A 19,100-nucleotide genomic window follows, 5' to 3' on the forward strand; every position below is an offset into this window, starting at 1 on the left:
TGCCTTCATTTTAAGACTTACATACGGCTTTTCATCTTTTTTGGCTCAAGACGGATACATTTTTTGTATTTTTGGTCCAATATGGCTCTTTCAACGTTTTGGGTTGCCGACTCCCATGTTAGGGTAACAAGACTGAGTGAAAACCCAGGGATAGGACTAAAGTAAAGTAAGGAAAATAAAGTGTTGTTTGGATGAGTTAAAATGTAAAATTATACCTTATTTTTCAGACTATAAGTCGCAGTTTTTTTCATAGTTTGCGACTTATACTCAGGAGCGACTTATGTGTGAAATTATTAACATATTACCGTAAAATATCAAATAATATTATTCAGCTCATTCACGTAAGAGACGAGACGTATAAGATTTCGTGGGATTTAGCGATTAGGAGTGACAGATTGTTTGGTAAACGTATAGCATGTTCTATATTTTATAGTTATTTGACTGACTCTTACCATAATATGTTACGTTAACATACCAGACACCTTCTCAGTTGGTTATTTATGCGTCATATAACGTAAACTTATTCAGCCTGTTGTTCACTATTCTTTATTTATTTTAAATTGACTTTCAAATGTCTATTCTTGGTGTTGGGTTCTATCAAATAAATTTCCCCAAAAAATGCGACTTATACTCCAGTGCGACTTATATGTGTTTTTTTCCTTCTTTATTATGCATTTTCGGCAGGTGCGATTTATACTCCGGAGCGATTTATAATCCGAAAATTACGGTACATATTTGTGAAGGATTAAAATTAATACGTTTCATCGTAAAGTCAAATTTTAGCTCCGCTATTGTACGGTATGCTAGTTTTTATTTTATCTATTTATTTATTTACTTATTTTATTTTTTTATTTTATTTATTTATTTTTTTTTTTTACAATTGTTTTTAACATGGCTGGGCAGCACTTTGGAAACGTTATTGTTGTTTAAATGTGCTATATAAATAAAGTGGATTGGATTGTATTGTATTTATTCCCTAGTATTTAAGGTAGTTTGGATTGGTCTTTAAAAATGTGTTTATTAACTATGCAATCTCATCAGTTTGTGCAGCCCTTTGAGACACTCGTGATTAGGGGCTATATAAGTAAACTTTAAACGGTTGATTGATTAGTGTGCAGGACAATTTGCTTGGTACATTTTTTTTTATATATTTAACTTTATCGCAGATTTCTACATTGTACTTCCTGGGGACACAAAGGGCACTGATTCAGTGGCATGGCCCATTAAGATGCCATTAATACCAATGCAAGAAGTGTCAGAGTCTCTTACTTTGGAATATTCCATTTGTAGCAAATCAAGTGCATTTCCTTGAGGAAATGAAGATATTGGAAGCGCGTTTGTTCAGCTCCACACTCATGGAACTCTTGAACGGTATTAGAATAGCCTGCTCCTCATTGTTTTCTATGCATTCCTTCTCTTTTTCTACTTCACTGAAATAAACATCACTGCATTCTCATCAGCCAAACCTTAAGTTGCTACCTGAGTTAAATCTAAATTACACCACTGCCCCGTGGAAAAAAAGAAGATGCCGAGTGCTAATTAACACTTAAGCTGCTCTGAGGGAAAAGTGCATAATTATTTGGTTTGCTGCGGGCGGGAATTGCTTCTGCTGACAAACAATTCTCTGCCCTGCATTGTTTTTCTTCGCTTGTTCCAGTGTTGGAATGTTGATTGCTGGAGATGTTTTACACGCCCGCCATGATTCTTTTCCCTCCAAGGACGGAGCATTAAATAAACCCAGGCTAGGGAGGAGGTAGACCAGTGTGTGATTCTCATTTAACTGACAGATTAGCTCTCCTGGCATCCACAAGGATGCAGGGGTGTTATATGAAGGAGGCGGACTGCCGCTCCCTCAGCCGTGCAAAGCACCTAAAACGGAATTGAAACTGGAAAGACTGGTATCCACTCGCCCACTCTACAGCGCATAGCAGCACTACTCAACCGGCCCAAAGCAGGCACGCAAAGAACATGAAACCAGTCCACAAGTTCAGCTTCCAACTTGGAAAAGAACAATGTCTTGCAGCAGGTTCCTAAGTACAGTCAAACGTTTTGGTCATATAGAGCAGTGGTTCTCAAATGGGGGTACTTGAAAATATGCCAAGGGGTACGTGAGATTTTAAAAAAATATTCAAAAAATAGCAACAATTCAAAAATCCTTTATAAATATATTTAGTAAATAATACATCAACAAAATATGAATGCAAGTTCATAAACTGTGAAAAGAAATGCAACAATGCAATATTCAGTGTTGACAGCTAGATTTTTTGTGGACATGTTCCATAAATATTGATGTTAAAGGGGAACATTATCACCAGACCTACGTAAGCGTCAATATATACCTTGATGTTGCAGAAAAAAGACCATATGTTTTTTTAACCGATTTCCGAATTCTAAAAGGGTGAATTTGGCGATTTAAACGCCTTTAAATTGATAGCCTGTAGGAGCGATGATGTCACGTTCGTCACATCGTGAAGCGGATCCGCTATTTTCTCAATCTCATTACACGCACCAAGTCAAATCAGCTGTGTTATTTTCCGTTTTTTCGACTGTTTTCCGGTACCTTGGAGACGACATGCCTTTTCGGTGTGTTGTCGGAGGGTGTAACAACACGAACAGAGACGGATTCAAGTTACACCAGTGGTCAAAAGATGCGGAAGTCCCTCGTTTGTTCCGCACACTTTATCGACGACAACTATGCTACGACAGAGATTGCAATAATGTGTGGATATCCTGCGACACTCAAAGCAGATGCATTTCCAACGTGCACGAATGCACAAAGGTGAGTTTTGTTGATGTTATTGACTTATGTGGAGTGTGCTAATCAGACATATTTGGTCACGGCATGACTGCAAGCTAATCGATGCTAACATGCTATTTAGGCTAGCTGTATGTACATATTGCATCGTTATGCCTCATTTGTAGCTATATTTGCATCCAGCCTTTCCCTCCACCTACATTTAATGCCAAACAAACACATACCAATCGTTGGTTAGAAGGCCATCGCCGAATTCATCTGCGCTTCCTCCCGTGCCGCTGTCTGTCGTGTCGGTTTCGCTTGTATAAGCTTCAGTTTCTTCTGTAATTTCGTTTTCGCTATCTGCCTCCACACTCCAACCATCCGTTTTGATACATGCGTAATTTGTTGAATCGCTCGCGCCGCTGAAATCTGAGTCTGAATCCGAGCTACTATGCCATACCTTTCTGTGCTATCCGCCAAGTTTGTTTCTGGTGGTTTCACGCAGTGACGTCACAGGACAATAGACGGGTGGATATAGCGATGGTGAAAATCAGACATTTTGAAGCCGTTTTTCGAGACGGGTAAAATTTTGAGAAAAACTTCGAAAAATAAAATAAGCCACTGGGAACTGAATTGTATTGGTTTTAACCCTTCAGAAATTGTGAAAAAATGTTTAGAATTAAGTTCATGAATCCAGATGGATCCCTATTACAATCCCCAAAGAGGGCACTTTAAGTTGATGATTACTTCTATGTGTAGAAATCTGTATTTATAAATGAATCACTTGTTTATTTTTCAACAACTTTTTAGTTATTTTTATATCTTTTTTTTCCAAATAGTTCAAGAAAGACTACTACAAATGAGCAATATTTCACACTGTTATACAATTTAATAAATCAGAAACTAATGATATAGTGTTGTATTTTACTTCTTTATCTCCTTTTTTCAACCAAAAATGCTTTGCTCTGACTAGAGGGTACTTGAATAAAAAAAAAATGTTCACAGGGGGTACATCACTGAAAAAAGGTTCAGAACAACTGATATAGAGAATCTATGACAAAACAAAGATCCTTTACCAACCACGCTTCAGTGTTTTAAAATATAAACTACAAAATGAATGCAGCTGAGATAGGCTCCAGCACCCCCCACGACACCAAAAAGGACAAGCGGTAGAAAATGGATGAAAGGAAAAGCACTGGTCAAAGATCCTCTATTTGACAGGAGTGCTCTGCTGTTTTTAGAAATCAATTGCACAAACAAGTCAAATATCATTTATGTAAGAAGAGTAGGGAATGTAGTGCAAAAATAATAATCATCCATCCATCGATCCATTTACTACCGCTTGTCCCTTTCGGGGTCGAGGGGGCGTGATGCGGAGCCTATCTCAGCTGCATTCGGGCGGAAGGCTGGGTGCACTCTGAACAAGTCGCCACCTCATCGCAGGGCCAACACGGATAGACAACATTCACACTCACATTCACACACTAGGGCCAATTTAGTGTCGCCAATCAACCTATCCCCAGGTGCAAGTCTTTGGAGGTCAAAGATCCTCTATTTTACAGGAGTGCTCTGCTGTTTTTAGAAATTTTCTGCACTAACAAGTTGTTTACATCATTTATGTAAGAAGAATAGGGAATGTAGTGCAAAAATGATAATCATCCATCCATCCATCCATTTCCTACCGCTTGTCCCATTCGGGATCGCGGGGGGTGCTGGAGCCTTTCTCAGCTGCATTCGGGCGGAAGGCGGGGAGCACCCTGGACAAGTCGCCACCTCATCACAGGGCCAACACAGATAGACAACATTCACACTCACATTCACACACTCGGGCCAATTTAGTGTTGCCAATCAACCTATCCCCAGGTGCATGTCTTTGGAGGTCAAAGATCCTCTATTTTACAGGAGTGCTCTGCTGTTTTTAGAAATTTATTGCACGAATAAGTCAAATATCATTTATGTGAGAAAAGTAGCGAAAATAGTGCAAAAATGACAATCAAAGATCCTCTATTTGACAGGAACACTCTGCTGTTTTAGTATAATCAACTGCAAACATGCTAGTCAAAGATCCTCTATTTGACAAGAGGAATCTGCTTTTTTTCAACAATCTAACGCACAAACAAGTCAAAGATCATCTTTGAGGAGTGAAAAATGTAATGCAAATATTAAATTGATCGAATCAAAGAGTTTTCGCGGTTGTAGTGCCAACATTATAATGAGAGATGCATTACTTGAAAGGAGTGTTTTGCTGTTAGTGATTTACTGCATAAACTCGTCAAAGATAATTTATGTGGGAGGAGTAAAGATTGTACTGCAGTGCATATTTTTATTTAAAATGTAACACTAAACTGTTCAGTTGTTTTCTTTTATTCTTAGATTTCTGCGTCTCATTTGCAAGTGCTGTACCGTACTGTATTCTGTACAGTAGTGGACTTTGCATGCAGTTGCAATTCCAAACATTAGATGGCAGTGCTGCGATGAGGTGGTGACTTGTCAAGGGTGTACCCCGCCTTCCGCCTGATTGTAGCTGAGATAGGCACCAGCGCCCCTCGTGACCCCAAAGGGAATAAGCGGTAGAAAATGGATGGATGGATAGATGGCAGTGGTGTATGGACTTGTCTGTGTTGCCTACAGCCAGAAAGTAGTTTTTGCTATTAGGTTGAGTGTGCCAGTATTTCTACAAAGTGTTTATACTAAAAGTATTGTACTTGTTACACAACCGCTGGTAACATGCACCTAAGTTGTAGTTTCCATTATCAAATTTGGTGATGTTGAAATCATCATGTCAAATTGCTAATGCTAACCGGTAGCATGGCGCAAGTTAGCATATTTTGAAACTGAACGTATTCTAAAGTTAAGTTAAAGTACCACTGATAGTCACACACACACTAGGCATGGTGAAATTACCCTCTGGATTCGACCCATCCCCTTGGTCCACCCCCTGGGAAGTGAGGGGAGCAGTGAGCAGCAGCGGTGGCACGCTCGGGAATCATTTGGGTGATTCAACCCCCAATTCCAACCCTTGATGTTGAGTGCCAATCAGGGAGGTAATGGGTCCCATTTTTATAGTCTTTGGCATCACTGGACCGGGGTTTGAACTCACAACCTACCGATCTCAGGGCGGACACTTTAACCATAAGGCCACTGAGCTGGTTATTCTTGCTCTGTTGGCATGGAAAATTTTAACACTACCAACGGGCACTCTTGACTGTTTGTTACCAGGCTAGTACAACCAAAAACATGTACCTAAATTGGTACTCTGTCTACACACTAGTGTTGTAACGATACCAATATTTTGGTACCGATACTAAACATCTTTTGGTACTTTTCCATACTTTTCTAAATAAAGGAGACCACAAAATATTGCAATATTGGCTTTATTTGAACAAAAAATCTTAGGGTACATTAAAAAATATGTGTCTTATTGCAGTTAAGTCCTTAAATAAAATAGTGAACATACTAGAGAACTTGTCTTTTAGTAGTAAGTAAACACACAAAAGCTCCTAATTTAGCTGCTGACGTTTGTAGTAACATATTTTGTCATTTTCCATTCTATTATTTAGTCAACATTATTAAGGACAAGTGATATGAAAATCTACTTGTTCATTTCATGTTAATATCTGCTTACTTTTTCTTTTCACATGTTCTATCTACACTTCTGTTAAATGTATGAATCACTTATTCTTCTGTTGTTTGATACTCTACATTAGTTTTGGATGATACCACACATTTACGTTATTGATTTGATACCAAGTAGTTACAGGATCATACATTGGTCATATTCAAAGTCCTCATGTGTCCAGGAACGTATCTCCTGAGTTTATAAACATATTGTATATCTAAAAAACACAAAAGATGTGATGCCAAATAATATCCATGTAACCATACAAGTATCAACTAGAAACGTGCCTGTACTTGGTATCATTACAGTCAGGTGTAGATACACAAATGACGTTTATTACATTTTGATGCCGGTGAGCTACGGTGTGTAGTGAAACATGCTTAGCTATTCTTGCAGGGATGATATTTGTAGGAAACTTATTTAATTTGTCGCCACGGAAACCAGGATTAGTGATTTAGAAGTATGGACGTTAGCCGCTAGCTAGATAGCCATGTCTTAAAACACCTCTTTCTGAGGGCGTTTCAGTGATATAACGTCACCTTTATCTTTAGTTTTTGAGCCAAAATGCGTCCGTTCTCCCTTTTCTGTCCACACACTGTGTCTGTTTGTCAGTCCGCCATGATTTTGAGCTGCCGAACATGCTCCTCTGCTCGTAACACCAGCAATGACTCGACGCGACAACGATAATTGGTACTGTTCAAAAGGATTCATTAGTATCGTAGTACCATACGAATACCGATATACCGTACAACCCTAGTATGTACACACTGGCATAAAAATACTTGAACAAAACTAGAGTAATTGTGCATTCAGCCTTAACTTTAAAGGCCTACTGAAACCCACTACTACCCACCACGCAGTCTGGTAGTTTATATATCAATGATGAAATACTAACATTGCAACACATGCCAATACGGCCAGTTTAGTTTACAGAATTGCAATTTTAAATTTCCCACGAGGTATCCTGTTGAAAACGTCGCGGAATGATGACGCTCAAGTTGACGCGTGCTTGTGATGTTATTGGCTGGAGCGGACATGTTCTCCCAGCACCACACACGGCTAAAAGTCGTCTCTTTTCATCACATACTTACACAGTATTTTGGACATCCGTGTTGCTGAATCTTTTGCAATTTTTTCAATTGATAATGGAGACGTCAAATAAGAATGCTGTTGGTCGGAAGCGGTGTATTGCGGCTGCCTTTAGCACAGAAAAACAGCCGGTGTTTCTTTGGTTGTTGTGAAGCTTTAACACAGAGCGGTCAAACGAAAATGTTTCTCTACGTCAACCAGCAAGTTTTTGGATGGGAAAATTGTGATATTAAGTCGGCTCTTACCGGAGACTTCAGTGGATTATGGGACCTCATCCTGCAGCTCAAAAATGCAGCTGTGATCTTGGCTCCTCGGCTTCTCTCAGAGACACTGGCGTTCACCGCAGCCATCCGACTTTCAGGTATGACTTTATAATCTCACTAAAATACTATTAACACAATAAGAAGATAAGGGATTTTCCAGAATTATCCTAGTAAATGTGTCTAATTACATCTGAAACGCTCCCACTGCCGCCGCCTGGAGCCGTCACCTTTTCTTCTTTTTTTTTTGTGCTTCACTCTAACTTTCCTCATCCACGAATCATTCATCCTCGCTCAAATTAATGGGGAAATCGGTGCTTTCTCGGTCCGAATAGCTCTTGCTGCTGGAGGCTATGATTATAAACAATGTGAGGATGTGAGGAGCCCTACAACCAGTGCACATCGTCTGCTACTTCCGATAAAGGCAAATTTTATCGTCGATGTTCTCTACTAAATCCTTTCAGCAAAAATATGGCAATATCGAAAAATGATCAAGTATGACACATAGAATGGACCTGCTATCCCCGTTTGAATAAGAAAATCTCATTTCAGTTGGCGTTTAATAAGCGACAAGTCGCTTTTGATCATCACGATGTTACGGCGACCGATACTTGACGAGACCCCAGAAGGGCGAACACCGACACGCTCGATGTCCGTGCATGAACCAACGCGCTACAACGTATGCTCTGGTTAAAGAGCGGCAATCAGCACGACCGAAGCGCTGATCCAAAGCGCCTCTGAGCGGCGGCGACTCAAACGAAGCCAGTCTCTTCACACGCTGCCAAGCTGATCGTGTGTTTGTTTCCCCCCCTTTTTGCTCCCAAAGCCAAGCGATGCTCTTCTCTCCCAGCCTTCCAAAGACAGATGGAGATCATTAGCTCCTCGCTCGCCGTCTCCCTCGACGCGCTCTCCAATCTGTCACATCTAAACCACACCGCAGGCGCCGTTTCTCCCCCCACCTTTTCTCCCCCTTCCCGTCTCTTCGCCGCCATCCCTCAAACGTCCCGCGCTCGGTGGCCCGCTCCGTCCACGCCGCGCGGATTTATATCGCGCGGCACAATCATGCAACTTCAAGCGCTCCTTCATCACTCCTGTCTGAGGCAGTTATGGCGGTCACTTCCTCAGGAGGAGGAATTGATGAGAAACCATCTTTCTGTGAACATGAGGGCCCTGCACAGGTTGATGCATGGATACCAATATTTTTTGCTGTATGGTAGCACAGTGGGTCGGGGCTTAGTTTTTGCCTCGTCCCTCACTTAAAGTGTTAGTGAAGAACCTGATAAGTCCGAACCGAGATGATACACTATAATCTGCTCACGGATGCTCCCTGGTGGTTGTTTGAGCACACTGCAGTTAAGTCCAAATCCCACTGATAGTCTCACACACACTAGGTGTGGTGAAATTGGTCTTCTGCATTTTTTGACCCATCCCCATGTTCACCCCCTGGGAGGTGGGGGGAGCAGTGATCAGCAGCGTGCACCCCGCTCAGGAATCATATTGTTGATTTAACCCCCCAATTCCAACCCTTGAGTGGCAAGCAGGCAGGTAATGGGTCTCATTTTTTTATAGTCTTTGGTATGACTCGGCCCGGGGTTTGAACTCAAGACCTACCGATCTCAGGGCAACAGAGTGCTACATCATAATGCGTTATTTGGCAGTCACAAAAATACACATGGACGGAGTAATTTATTATGCAAAATGTTCGGCCGTACAAAAATCAGGGAAGACTTTTGCCACACATTTTTGTCACAAACTGAATCATACAAAATCCGGGTGTACGAAAACAGAGCTACCACTGTGCCATCATTTGGGGCAATCAAAATTATTACGAAATCTAGCTAACTTTAAAAAAAAAGCGAAAATGTTTCTCTACGTCAACCAGCAAGTTTTGGATTGGAAAATTGTGATATTAAGTCGGCTCTTACCGGAGACTTCAGGGGATTATGCGACCTCAGGCAGCTGTGATCATGGCTCCTCGGCTTCTCTCAGAGACACTGGCGTTCACCACAGCCATCAGACTTTCAGGTATGACTTTATAATCTCACTAAAATACGATTAACACAATAAGCAGATAAGGGATTATCCAGAATTATCCTAGTAAATGTGTCTAATTACATCTGAAACGCTCACACTGCCGCCGCCTGGAGCCGTTGCCTTTTGTTCTTCTCTTTTTTTTTTTTTAGTGCCTCACTCTAACTTTCCTCATCCACAAATCTTTCATCCCCGTTCATATTAATGGGGAACTCGTCGCTTTCTCGGTCCGAATAGCTCTTGCTGCTGGAAGTTATGATTTAAAACAATGTGAGGATGTGAGGAGCCCTACAACCAGTGACGTCATGCGCACATCGTCTGATACCTCCGTTAAATCTAGCTAACTTTCAAAAAAAGTGAAGATTTTCCATAATATTTTGGCCTCAGTCTGGACCCCCTCTCCAGGGCCCAGGCTTAGACGGATTTATTTTATTTTATTTTATTCTAATCTTCTATTTTTTTCCCCCATTTCCCCCCGCTTGTTTACCTGTATCACACCTTTTTTTGTAAGGGGCGCCGGATGCCGGCAGACCCGTCAGCGATCCTGTTCTGTCTCCCTGCAATGTTTGTCTGATCTTCAATGGGATTGTGCTGAAAATTTACATTTTCCTGAAGGAACTCTCCTGAATGAATAAATAAAGTACTATCTAATCTAATCTAATCTAATGTAATCTAATCTAATCTAATACGGCGTGGCGCAGTTGAGATAGTGACTGTGGGTTCCTGGTTCAATCCCCACTTTCTACCGTCCTAGTCACGTCTGTTGTGTCCTTGAGCAAGACACTTCACCCTTGCTCCTGATGTGTCCTGGTTGGCGCCTTGTATGGCAGCTCCCGCCATCAGTGTGTGGATGTGTGTGTGAAAGGGTGAATGTGGAAATAGTGTCAAAACGCTTTGAGTATCTTAAAAAGGTAGAAAATAACCCATTTACCATTTACCTGCACCTCTCTCTGTGTTGCCCAGGCTATTATTTTCCTAAAAAATTCACCACCATGTTTAACCCCATTTATGGGCTCGATTTGACATTTCTCACACAGGTCAATGAGCTCCACAAAAACACCGGTAATTTTAGGATAAAAAATGCCACGAAAGGTTGTACACATTTGTGAAAAATTTGAGCAAGATTGGCCGACAAACATTGAATATTTGTCTAATGATTACTAAACTTTTTTCACATGCATGTGAACACCTCTTCCAAACAATCTCGATCACAACCTGTAGGGGGCGCCACAAATGTAATTTGTAGGTGTTGATGTAAGCAAAATGTTTTACTTCTGAACCGTTCGACAAAAGGCTGGAACAGTGTAGACACATGCACCCCCAATATGCTGCCTGTGTTGTTTTTTTCCTTACAGATACACCACCTGCTGGCGCCATAAAAATCTCCTAAGTTGCCTTCCCCGTGTCATTTGCAGCCAGGTGACAACGTTAGGATACCCCATGTTACGACTTTGATTTAGGCCGTAGGATCATCCCTGCTATAGCTAATGTAATTAATAAAGCCGTGGACAATGACTTGTGATTTATTGAATTACGGCTGGAAAAATACGTGTCTTTCCCTGACTTACATGTAGACAAACACTTGAGTGTCACTGACTCACAATTTGACAAAGACTTGTGTTTAACTGAGTCACTAGTCAACCGAGAATCATGTTTCACTGACTCACGGGTTGACAAAGACTCATGTTTCACTGACTCACAGGTGAAAAAAAGTTTACGTTTCACTGACTTGTGGGGTGACTGACAAAAACTTGGGTTCCACTGACTCATGGGTTGACAAAGACTTGTGTTTCACTGACTACGGTTGACTGGCACTCGTGTTTCACAGTCTCAGGAGTTGACAAAGACTCGTGTTTTACTAACTAACTGGTGAACAAAGACTCATGTTTCACTGACTCACAAGTGGACATGTTTGTGTTTCACTGATTCACGGGTTGAAAAAGACTCGTGTTTAACTGACTCACTAGTCAACAAAGTCTCTCATGTCTCACTGACTCACGGGTTGACAAAGACTGATGTCTCATTGACTCACTTTTACAGGTGAAAAAAGGCTTACGTTGCACTGACTTGTGGGGAAAAGATTCATATTTCACTGACTCACTTGTGGACATATTTGTTTTTTACTGACTCAGGGTTAAATAAATAAATGATAAATGGGTTGTATTTATATAGCGCTTTTCTACCTTCAAGGTACTCAAAGAGCTTTGACACTACTTCCACATTTACCCATTCACACACACATTCACACACTGATGGAGGGAGCTGCCATGCAAGGCGCCAACCAGCACCCATCAGGAGCAAGGGTGAAGTGTCTTGCTAAGGACACAACGGATGTGACGAGGTTGGTACTAGGTGGGATTTGAACCAGGGACCCTCGGGTTGCGCACGGCCACTCTACCACTGCGCCACGCCGTCCCTTTTGACAAACAGTTGTGGTTCACTGACTACGGTTGACTGGCACTAGTGTTTCACGGACTCAGGAGTTGACAAATACTCATGTTTTACCTACTTACGCGTTGAGAAAGACTCATGTTTCACTGACTCACGAGTGAACAAAGACTCATGTTTCACTGACTCACGAGCGAACGACGACTTATATTTCACTGATTCACCAAATGAACAAAGACTCATGTTTCACTGACTCACGGGTGAACAAAGACTCATGTTTCACTAACTCACAAGTGGACAAACACTTGACTTTCACTGACTCAAGCATTGACAAACACTCATGTTTCACTGACTCACGGGAGAAGAAGGAATCATGTTTCACTGACTCACAGGTGAACAAAGACTTGAGTTTCAATGACTTGCGCGTTGACAAAGACACATGTTTCACTGACTCACGGGGGAACAAAGACTCATGTTTCACTGACTCACAGATGAACAAAGACTCATGTTTCACTGACTCACAAGTGGACATGTTTGTGTTTCACTGATTCACGGGTTGACAAAGACTCATGTTTAACTGACTCCCGGGTTGACAAAGACTAATTTTTCACTGACTCAAAGGTGAAAAAAGGCTTACGTTTCACTGACTTGTGGGGTGACTGACAAAAACTTGTGTTCCACTGACTCATGGGTTGACAAAGACTTGTGTTTCACTGACTACGGTTGAGTGGCACTCGTGTTTCACAGTCTCAGGAATTCGACAAAGACTCATGTTTTACTAACTAACTGGTGAACAAAGACTCATGTTTCACTGACTCACAAGTAGACATGTTTGTGTTTCTCTGATTCACGGGTTGACAAAGACTCATGTTTCACTGTCTCAAGAGTGGACATGTTTGTGTTTCACTGATTCACGGGTTGACAAAGACTCGTGTTTAACTGACTGATGGGTTGACAAAGACTCATGTTTCACTGACTCACAGGTGAAAAAAAGTTTACGTTTCACTGACTCATGGGGTGACATTGACAAAAACTTGTGTTTCACTGACTCACGGGTTGACAAAGACTTGTGTTTCACTAACTACGGTTGACTGGCACTCGTGTTTCACAGTCTCGGGAGTTGACAAAGACTCATGTTTTACTAACTAACTGGTGAACAAAGACTCATGTTTCACTGACTCACAAGTGGACATGTTTGTGTTTCTCTGATTCACGGGTTGACAAAGACTCATGTTTCACTGACTCACAGGTGAAAAAAGGTTTACGTTTCACTGACTCGTGGTGTGACATTGACAACAACTTGTGTTTCACTGACTCACGGGTTGACAAAGACTTGCGTTTAACTGACTACTGTTGACTGGCACTCGTGTTTCACAGTCTCAGGAGTTGACAGACTCATGTTTTCCTAACTAACTGGTGAACCAAGACATGTTTCACTGACTCACAAGTGGACATGGTTGTGTTTCACTGATTCATGGGTTGACAAAGACTCGTGTTTAACTGACTTATGGGTTGACAATGACTCATGTTTCACTGACTCACAAGTGGACAAACACTTGAGTTTAACTGACTTGCGCGTTGACAAAGACACATGTTTTTACTGACTCACGGGTGAACAAGGACTCATGTTTCACCGACTCACAGATGAATAAATACTCATGTTTCACTGAATTACGGGTTGACGAATACTTGTGTTCCACTGACTCACGGTTTGACAAAGACTTGAGTTTTACTGAGTCACAAGTTGACAAAGACTTGTTTTTAACTGACTCACTGGTCGACAAAAACTCGTGTTTCACTGACTCACGGGTTGACAAAGACTCATGTTTTACTGACTCATGGGTGAACAAAAACTCATGTTTCACTGATTCACAAGTGTACAAACACTTGAGTTTCACTGACTCACACGTTGACAAAGACTCATTTTTCACTGTTTCACAGGTGAACAAAGACTCATGTTTCACTGAAGCACGGGTTGACATTGACAAAGACTTGAGTTTTACTGACTCATGAGTTGACAAAGACTTGTTTTTAACTGACTCACTGGTTGACAAAAACTCGTGTTTCACTGACTCACGGGTTGACAAAGACTCATGTTTTACTGACTCATGGGTGAACAAAAACTCATGTTTCACTGATTCACAAGTGTACAAACACTTGAGTTTCACTGACTCACACGTTGACAAAGACTCATTTTTCACTGTTTCACAGGTGAACAAAGACTCATGTTTCACTGAAGCACGGGTTGACATTGACAAAGACTTGAGTTTTACTGACTCATGAGTTGACAAAGACTTGTTTTTAACTGGCTCACTAGTTGACTTTTTTTCAAACTTATCAGGATTGTTGTTCAGTGTCACATATAACTGGGGTCAAAGATAATAATTACCTCTGCCAAGGCGGTCATGTACTTTTAATCTTTCTAGCAAAAAAAGAAAAAAATACATACAGTACATAACAAAATCGATCCATTTCGTCTTTGACATAACTGTAGCATAACCTTTTTATTTTTTTCAAGCTTGTGCGTCTCTTAAGTCTTCTTGCACCTCACACATTGAAAACCGACGAAACCTTACATTTTAGCGCAGATTCCAAACATTTTCCCCGATTTTAATGATTCCCGTGACGATTTCTTTGTTGCACGGCCAGCCTTTCTCGCATCATCCAAAACATGTCTTTACTGTATTTGGCTGCCGCGTTCACGAGGTGCCAAAGTGTTTTGTATTTCCGCCATATGAGGGCCACTGAGGACTCGCTCAGGAGAAAAAGTGATGGATCTTGTCCAGATGGTCTGCAAAGCTCGGGCACAAACAACAGGAGTCCTGTTAGCACTGCTCAACACTGCAAACAGGCACATAACTGTTACCGGGTGCGAACAATAAGCCCTGTCAGTGTTCATTATTTTAGTCGTCACTCCTTATCTGCTAATAACTCCTAATAAGTGATGCTCTTTACAAACGCATTTAGATACATTTTGTACTTTGAGTCGTACTTGGGAAATAATCGTACATTCTCAGAACAATCTGCAACAATAAAAAATTAACACAGGCCCTTTATAGCAGTGTTTTTCAACTTTTTTTGAGCCAAGGCACATTTTTTGTGTTTAAAAATCCGGAGGCACACCACCAGCATAAATCATTAAAAAACGAAACTCACTTGACAGTAAAAAGTCATTGCAATTGTTGGATATGACTTTAAAACATAACCAACCATGTATCACTATAGCTCTTGTCTCAAAGTAGGTGTATTGTCACCACCTGTCACATCACGCCTTGACTTATTTGGAATTTTTTGCTGTTTTCCTGTATGTAGTGTTTTAATTCTTGTCTTGCGCTCCTATTTTGGTGGCGTTTTCTCTTTATTTGTTATTTTCCTGTAGCAGTTTCATGTCTTCCTTTGAGCGATATTTACCGCATCTACTTTGTTTTAATCAATCAATAAAATTTCAGTTGTTTTTATCATGCTTTTTGGGGAGATTGTCGATTATCTTGTAATGTACAGATGTACTTTGTGGACGCCGTCTTTGCTCCACAGTAAGTCTTTGCTGTCGTCCAGCATTCTGTTTTTGTCCTTCAGTTCAGTTTTAGTTTCGTTCTGCATAGCCATCCCTCAGCTTCAATGCCTTTTCTTAGGGGTACTCACTTTGTGTTTATTTTTGGTTTAAACATTAGACACAATTTTACCTGCACACCGCCTCCAGCTGTTTCCAACATCTACAAATCAATTAGCACCGGCTGCCACCTACTGATATGGAAGAGTATTACACATTTACTCTGCTGAGCTCGAGACAACACCGACACTCAACAACAACATATAATTTTCAGACTATAATTACTGGTTTGAAAACAATTTTAACCCAAATAGGTGAAATTAGACAATCTCCCACGGCACACCAGACTGTATCTCACGGCCCACTAGTGTGCCGCGCCACAGTGGTTGAAAAACACTGCTGTATAATATATTAGTTCATCCCTTCACCTTTAAATAAACTAAACCTGCTTGTAAAACATAACAAGTATGACAGACAGAACATCATAAACACCAACTGCATAACAGGTGTGTACGATCAAAATGTGGAGCATTACGTAAAAATAATAAAACATTATCAGACAATGTTCACGGCCGATATCTTAAAATACGATCATTCTTGTGCTTTTGCCAACCCCGTTCAAACGCAAAAACAACAAAGGAGAAACCCACTACATCGTTTTGTAACACTTCTTATACTTCAATAAACATTGCAAGGTATCAATCAATCAATCAATCAATGTTTACTTATATAGCCCTAAATCACTAGTGTCTCAAAGGGCTGCACAAACCACCACGACATCCTCGGTAGGCCCACATAAGGGCAAGGAAAACTCACACCCAGTGGGACATCGGTGACAATAATGACCCAGTGGGACGTCGGTGACAATAATGACTATGAGAACCTTAGAGAGGAGGAAAGCAATGGATGTCGAGCGGGTCTAACATGATACTGTGAAAGATCAATCCACAATGGATCCAACACAGTCGCAAGAGTCCAGTCCAAAGCGGGTCCAACTCAGCAGAGAGAGTCCCGTTCACAGCGGAGCCACCAGGAAACCATCCCAAGCGGAGGCGGATCAGCAGCGCAGAGATGTCCCCAGCCGATACACAGGCAAGCAGTACATGGCCACCGGATCGGACCGGACCCCCTCCACAGGGGAGAGTGGGACATAGAAGAAAAAGAAAAGAAACAGCAGATCAACTGGTCTAAAAAGGGAGTCTATTTAAAGGCTACAGTATACAAATGAGTTTTAAGGTGAGACTTAAATGCTTCTACTGAGGTGGTATCTCGAACTGTTACCGGGAGGGCATTCCAGAGTACTGGAGCCCGAACGGAAAACGCTCTATAGCCCGCAGACTTTTTTTGGGCTTTGGGAATCACTAACAAGCCGGAGTCCTTTGAACGCAGATTTCTTGCCGGGACATATGGTACAATACAATCGGCAAGATAGGATGGAGCTAGACCGTGTAGTATTTTATACGTAAGTAGTAAAACCTTAAAGTCACATCTTAAGTGCACAGGAAGCCAGTGCAGGTGAGCCAGTACAGGCGTAATGTGATCAAACTTTCTTGTTCTTGTCAAAAGTCTAGCAGCCGCATTTTGTACCAACTGTAATCTTTTAATGCTAGACATGGGGAGACCCGAAAATAATACGTTACAGTAGTCGAGGCGAGACGTAACAAACGCATGGATAATGATCTCAGCGTCTTTAGTGGACAGAATGGAGCGAATTTTAGCGATATTACGGAGATGAAAGAAGGCCGTTTTAGTAACGCTTTTAATGTGTGCCTCAAAGGAGAGAGTTGGGTCGAAGATAATACCCAGATTCTTTACCGTGTCGCCTTGTTTAATTGTTTGGTTGTCAAATGTTAGAGTTGTATTATTAAATAGAGTTCGGTGTCTAGCAGGACCGATAATCAGCATTTCCGTTTTTTTGGCGTTGAGTTGCAAAAAGTTAGCGGACATCCATTGTTTAATTTCATTAAGACACGCCTCCAGCTGACTACAATCCGGCGTGTTGGTCAGCTTTAGGGGCATGTAGAGTTGGGTGTCATCAGCATAACAGTGAAAGCTAATACCGTATTTGCGTATGATGTCACCTAGCGGCAGCATGTAGATGCTGAAGAGTGCAGGGCCAAGGACCGAACCCTGGGGAACTCCACACGTTACCTTAACGTAGTCCGAGGTCACATTGTTATGGGAGACACACTGCATCCTATCAGTAAGATAAGAGTTAAACCAAGACAGGGCTAAGTCTGACATACCGATTCGTGTTTTGATACGTTCTAATAAAATATTATGATCGACGGTATCGAAAGCAGCGCTAAGATCGAGGAGCAGCAACATAGATGACGCATCAGAATCCATCGTTAGCAATAGATCATTTGTCATTTTTGCGAGGGCTGTCTCCGTCGAGTGATTTGCCCTGAAACCGGATTGAAAGGTTTCACATAGATTGTTAGACGCTAAGTGTTCATTTAACTGCTCCGCAACAATTTTTTCGAGGATTTTTGAAATAAAGGGAAGGTGAGACACCGGTCGGTAGTTTACCATGAGGTCAGGATCGAGGTTAGGTCTTTTAAGAAGAGGATGAATAACCGCTTTTTTGAATGCTAGGGGAACAGTGCCCGAGGAAAGTGATAAGTTTATAATATTTAGCACTGATGGACCTAATAATACAAAGAGCTCCTTGATCAGTTTCCCAGGAAGAGGGTCAAGTAAACATGTTGTTTGTTTTATTCAATTTACACGTTGTAACAATTCCTCTAATGTTATTTCCTCAAAACGAGAGAAACTATTTTGGAGGGCAGTTCCCGCCGTATATACAATCGTGTCAGTGTTAATAGAACCCCGTTGTAGCTGGGACGCATTGTTTTTAATCTCCTTTCTAATGACTTCAATTTTCTTACTAAAGAATTGCATAAAGTCATCAGCTGAGTGGGTGGAGCTACTGGAAGGAGTCCCTTGTTGGGTTAGCGATGCTACCGTACTAAACAAAAATTTAGGATCGTTTTTATTACGGTGGATGAGATTTGAGTAATAATTAGCTTTAGCTAAGGTAAGCATGCGTTTATAAGTTATTAAACCATCACTAAATGCTTGATGGTGCACCTCAAGTTTAGTCGTGCGCCATTTGCGTTCCAGCTTTCTGCATAATAATTTCTGAGCTCTAGTTTCTTCTGTAAACCACGGGGTGCGCTTTTTTGGAGCCTTTTTTAACTTTAGCGGTGCTATGTTATCAATGGTTTCGCGCAGGGCGTCGTTAAAGTTGTTAGTGAGGTTATCAATAGAGCCCACATACTTTGGGAATGGTGCCATTACCGAGGGCAGTAGGTCAGCAAGAGTTGTCGTTGTGGCCGTATTAATGTTGCGGCTGCTATAGCAGTTATTATTATTATTAGTTTGACGAACATGCGTCTGAACCTCGAATTTTATAAGGTAATG

General features: G+C 41.3%; 1 protein-coding gene across 2 annotated transcripts in view; it reads right to left on the reverse strand.

The window, feature by feature from the left end:
• il1rapl1a (interleukin 1 receptor accessory protein-like 1a) overlaps positions 1–19,100 on the reverse strand; it is a 650,628-nt gene that overhangs the window by 260,217 nt on the left and 371,311 nt on the right. The window lies entirely within an intron of this gene.

The sequence above is a fragment of the Nerophis ophidion genome, linkage group LG19 (genome assembly GCF_033978795.1).
Source record: "Nerophis ophidion isolate RoL-2023_Sa linkage group LG19, RoL_Noph_v1.0, whole genome shotgun sequence".
NCBI classification, from domain to species: Eukaryota; Metazoa; Chordata; class Actinopteri; order Syngnathiformes; family Syngnathidae; genus Nerophis; species Nerophis ophidion.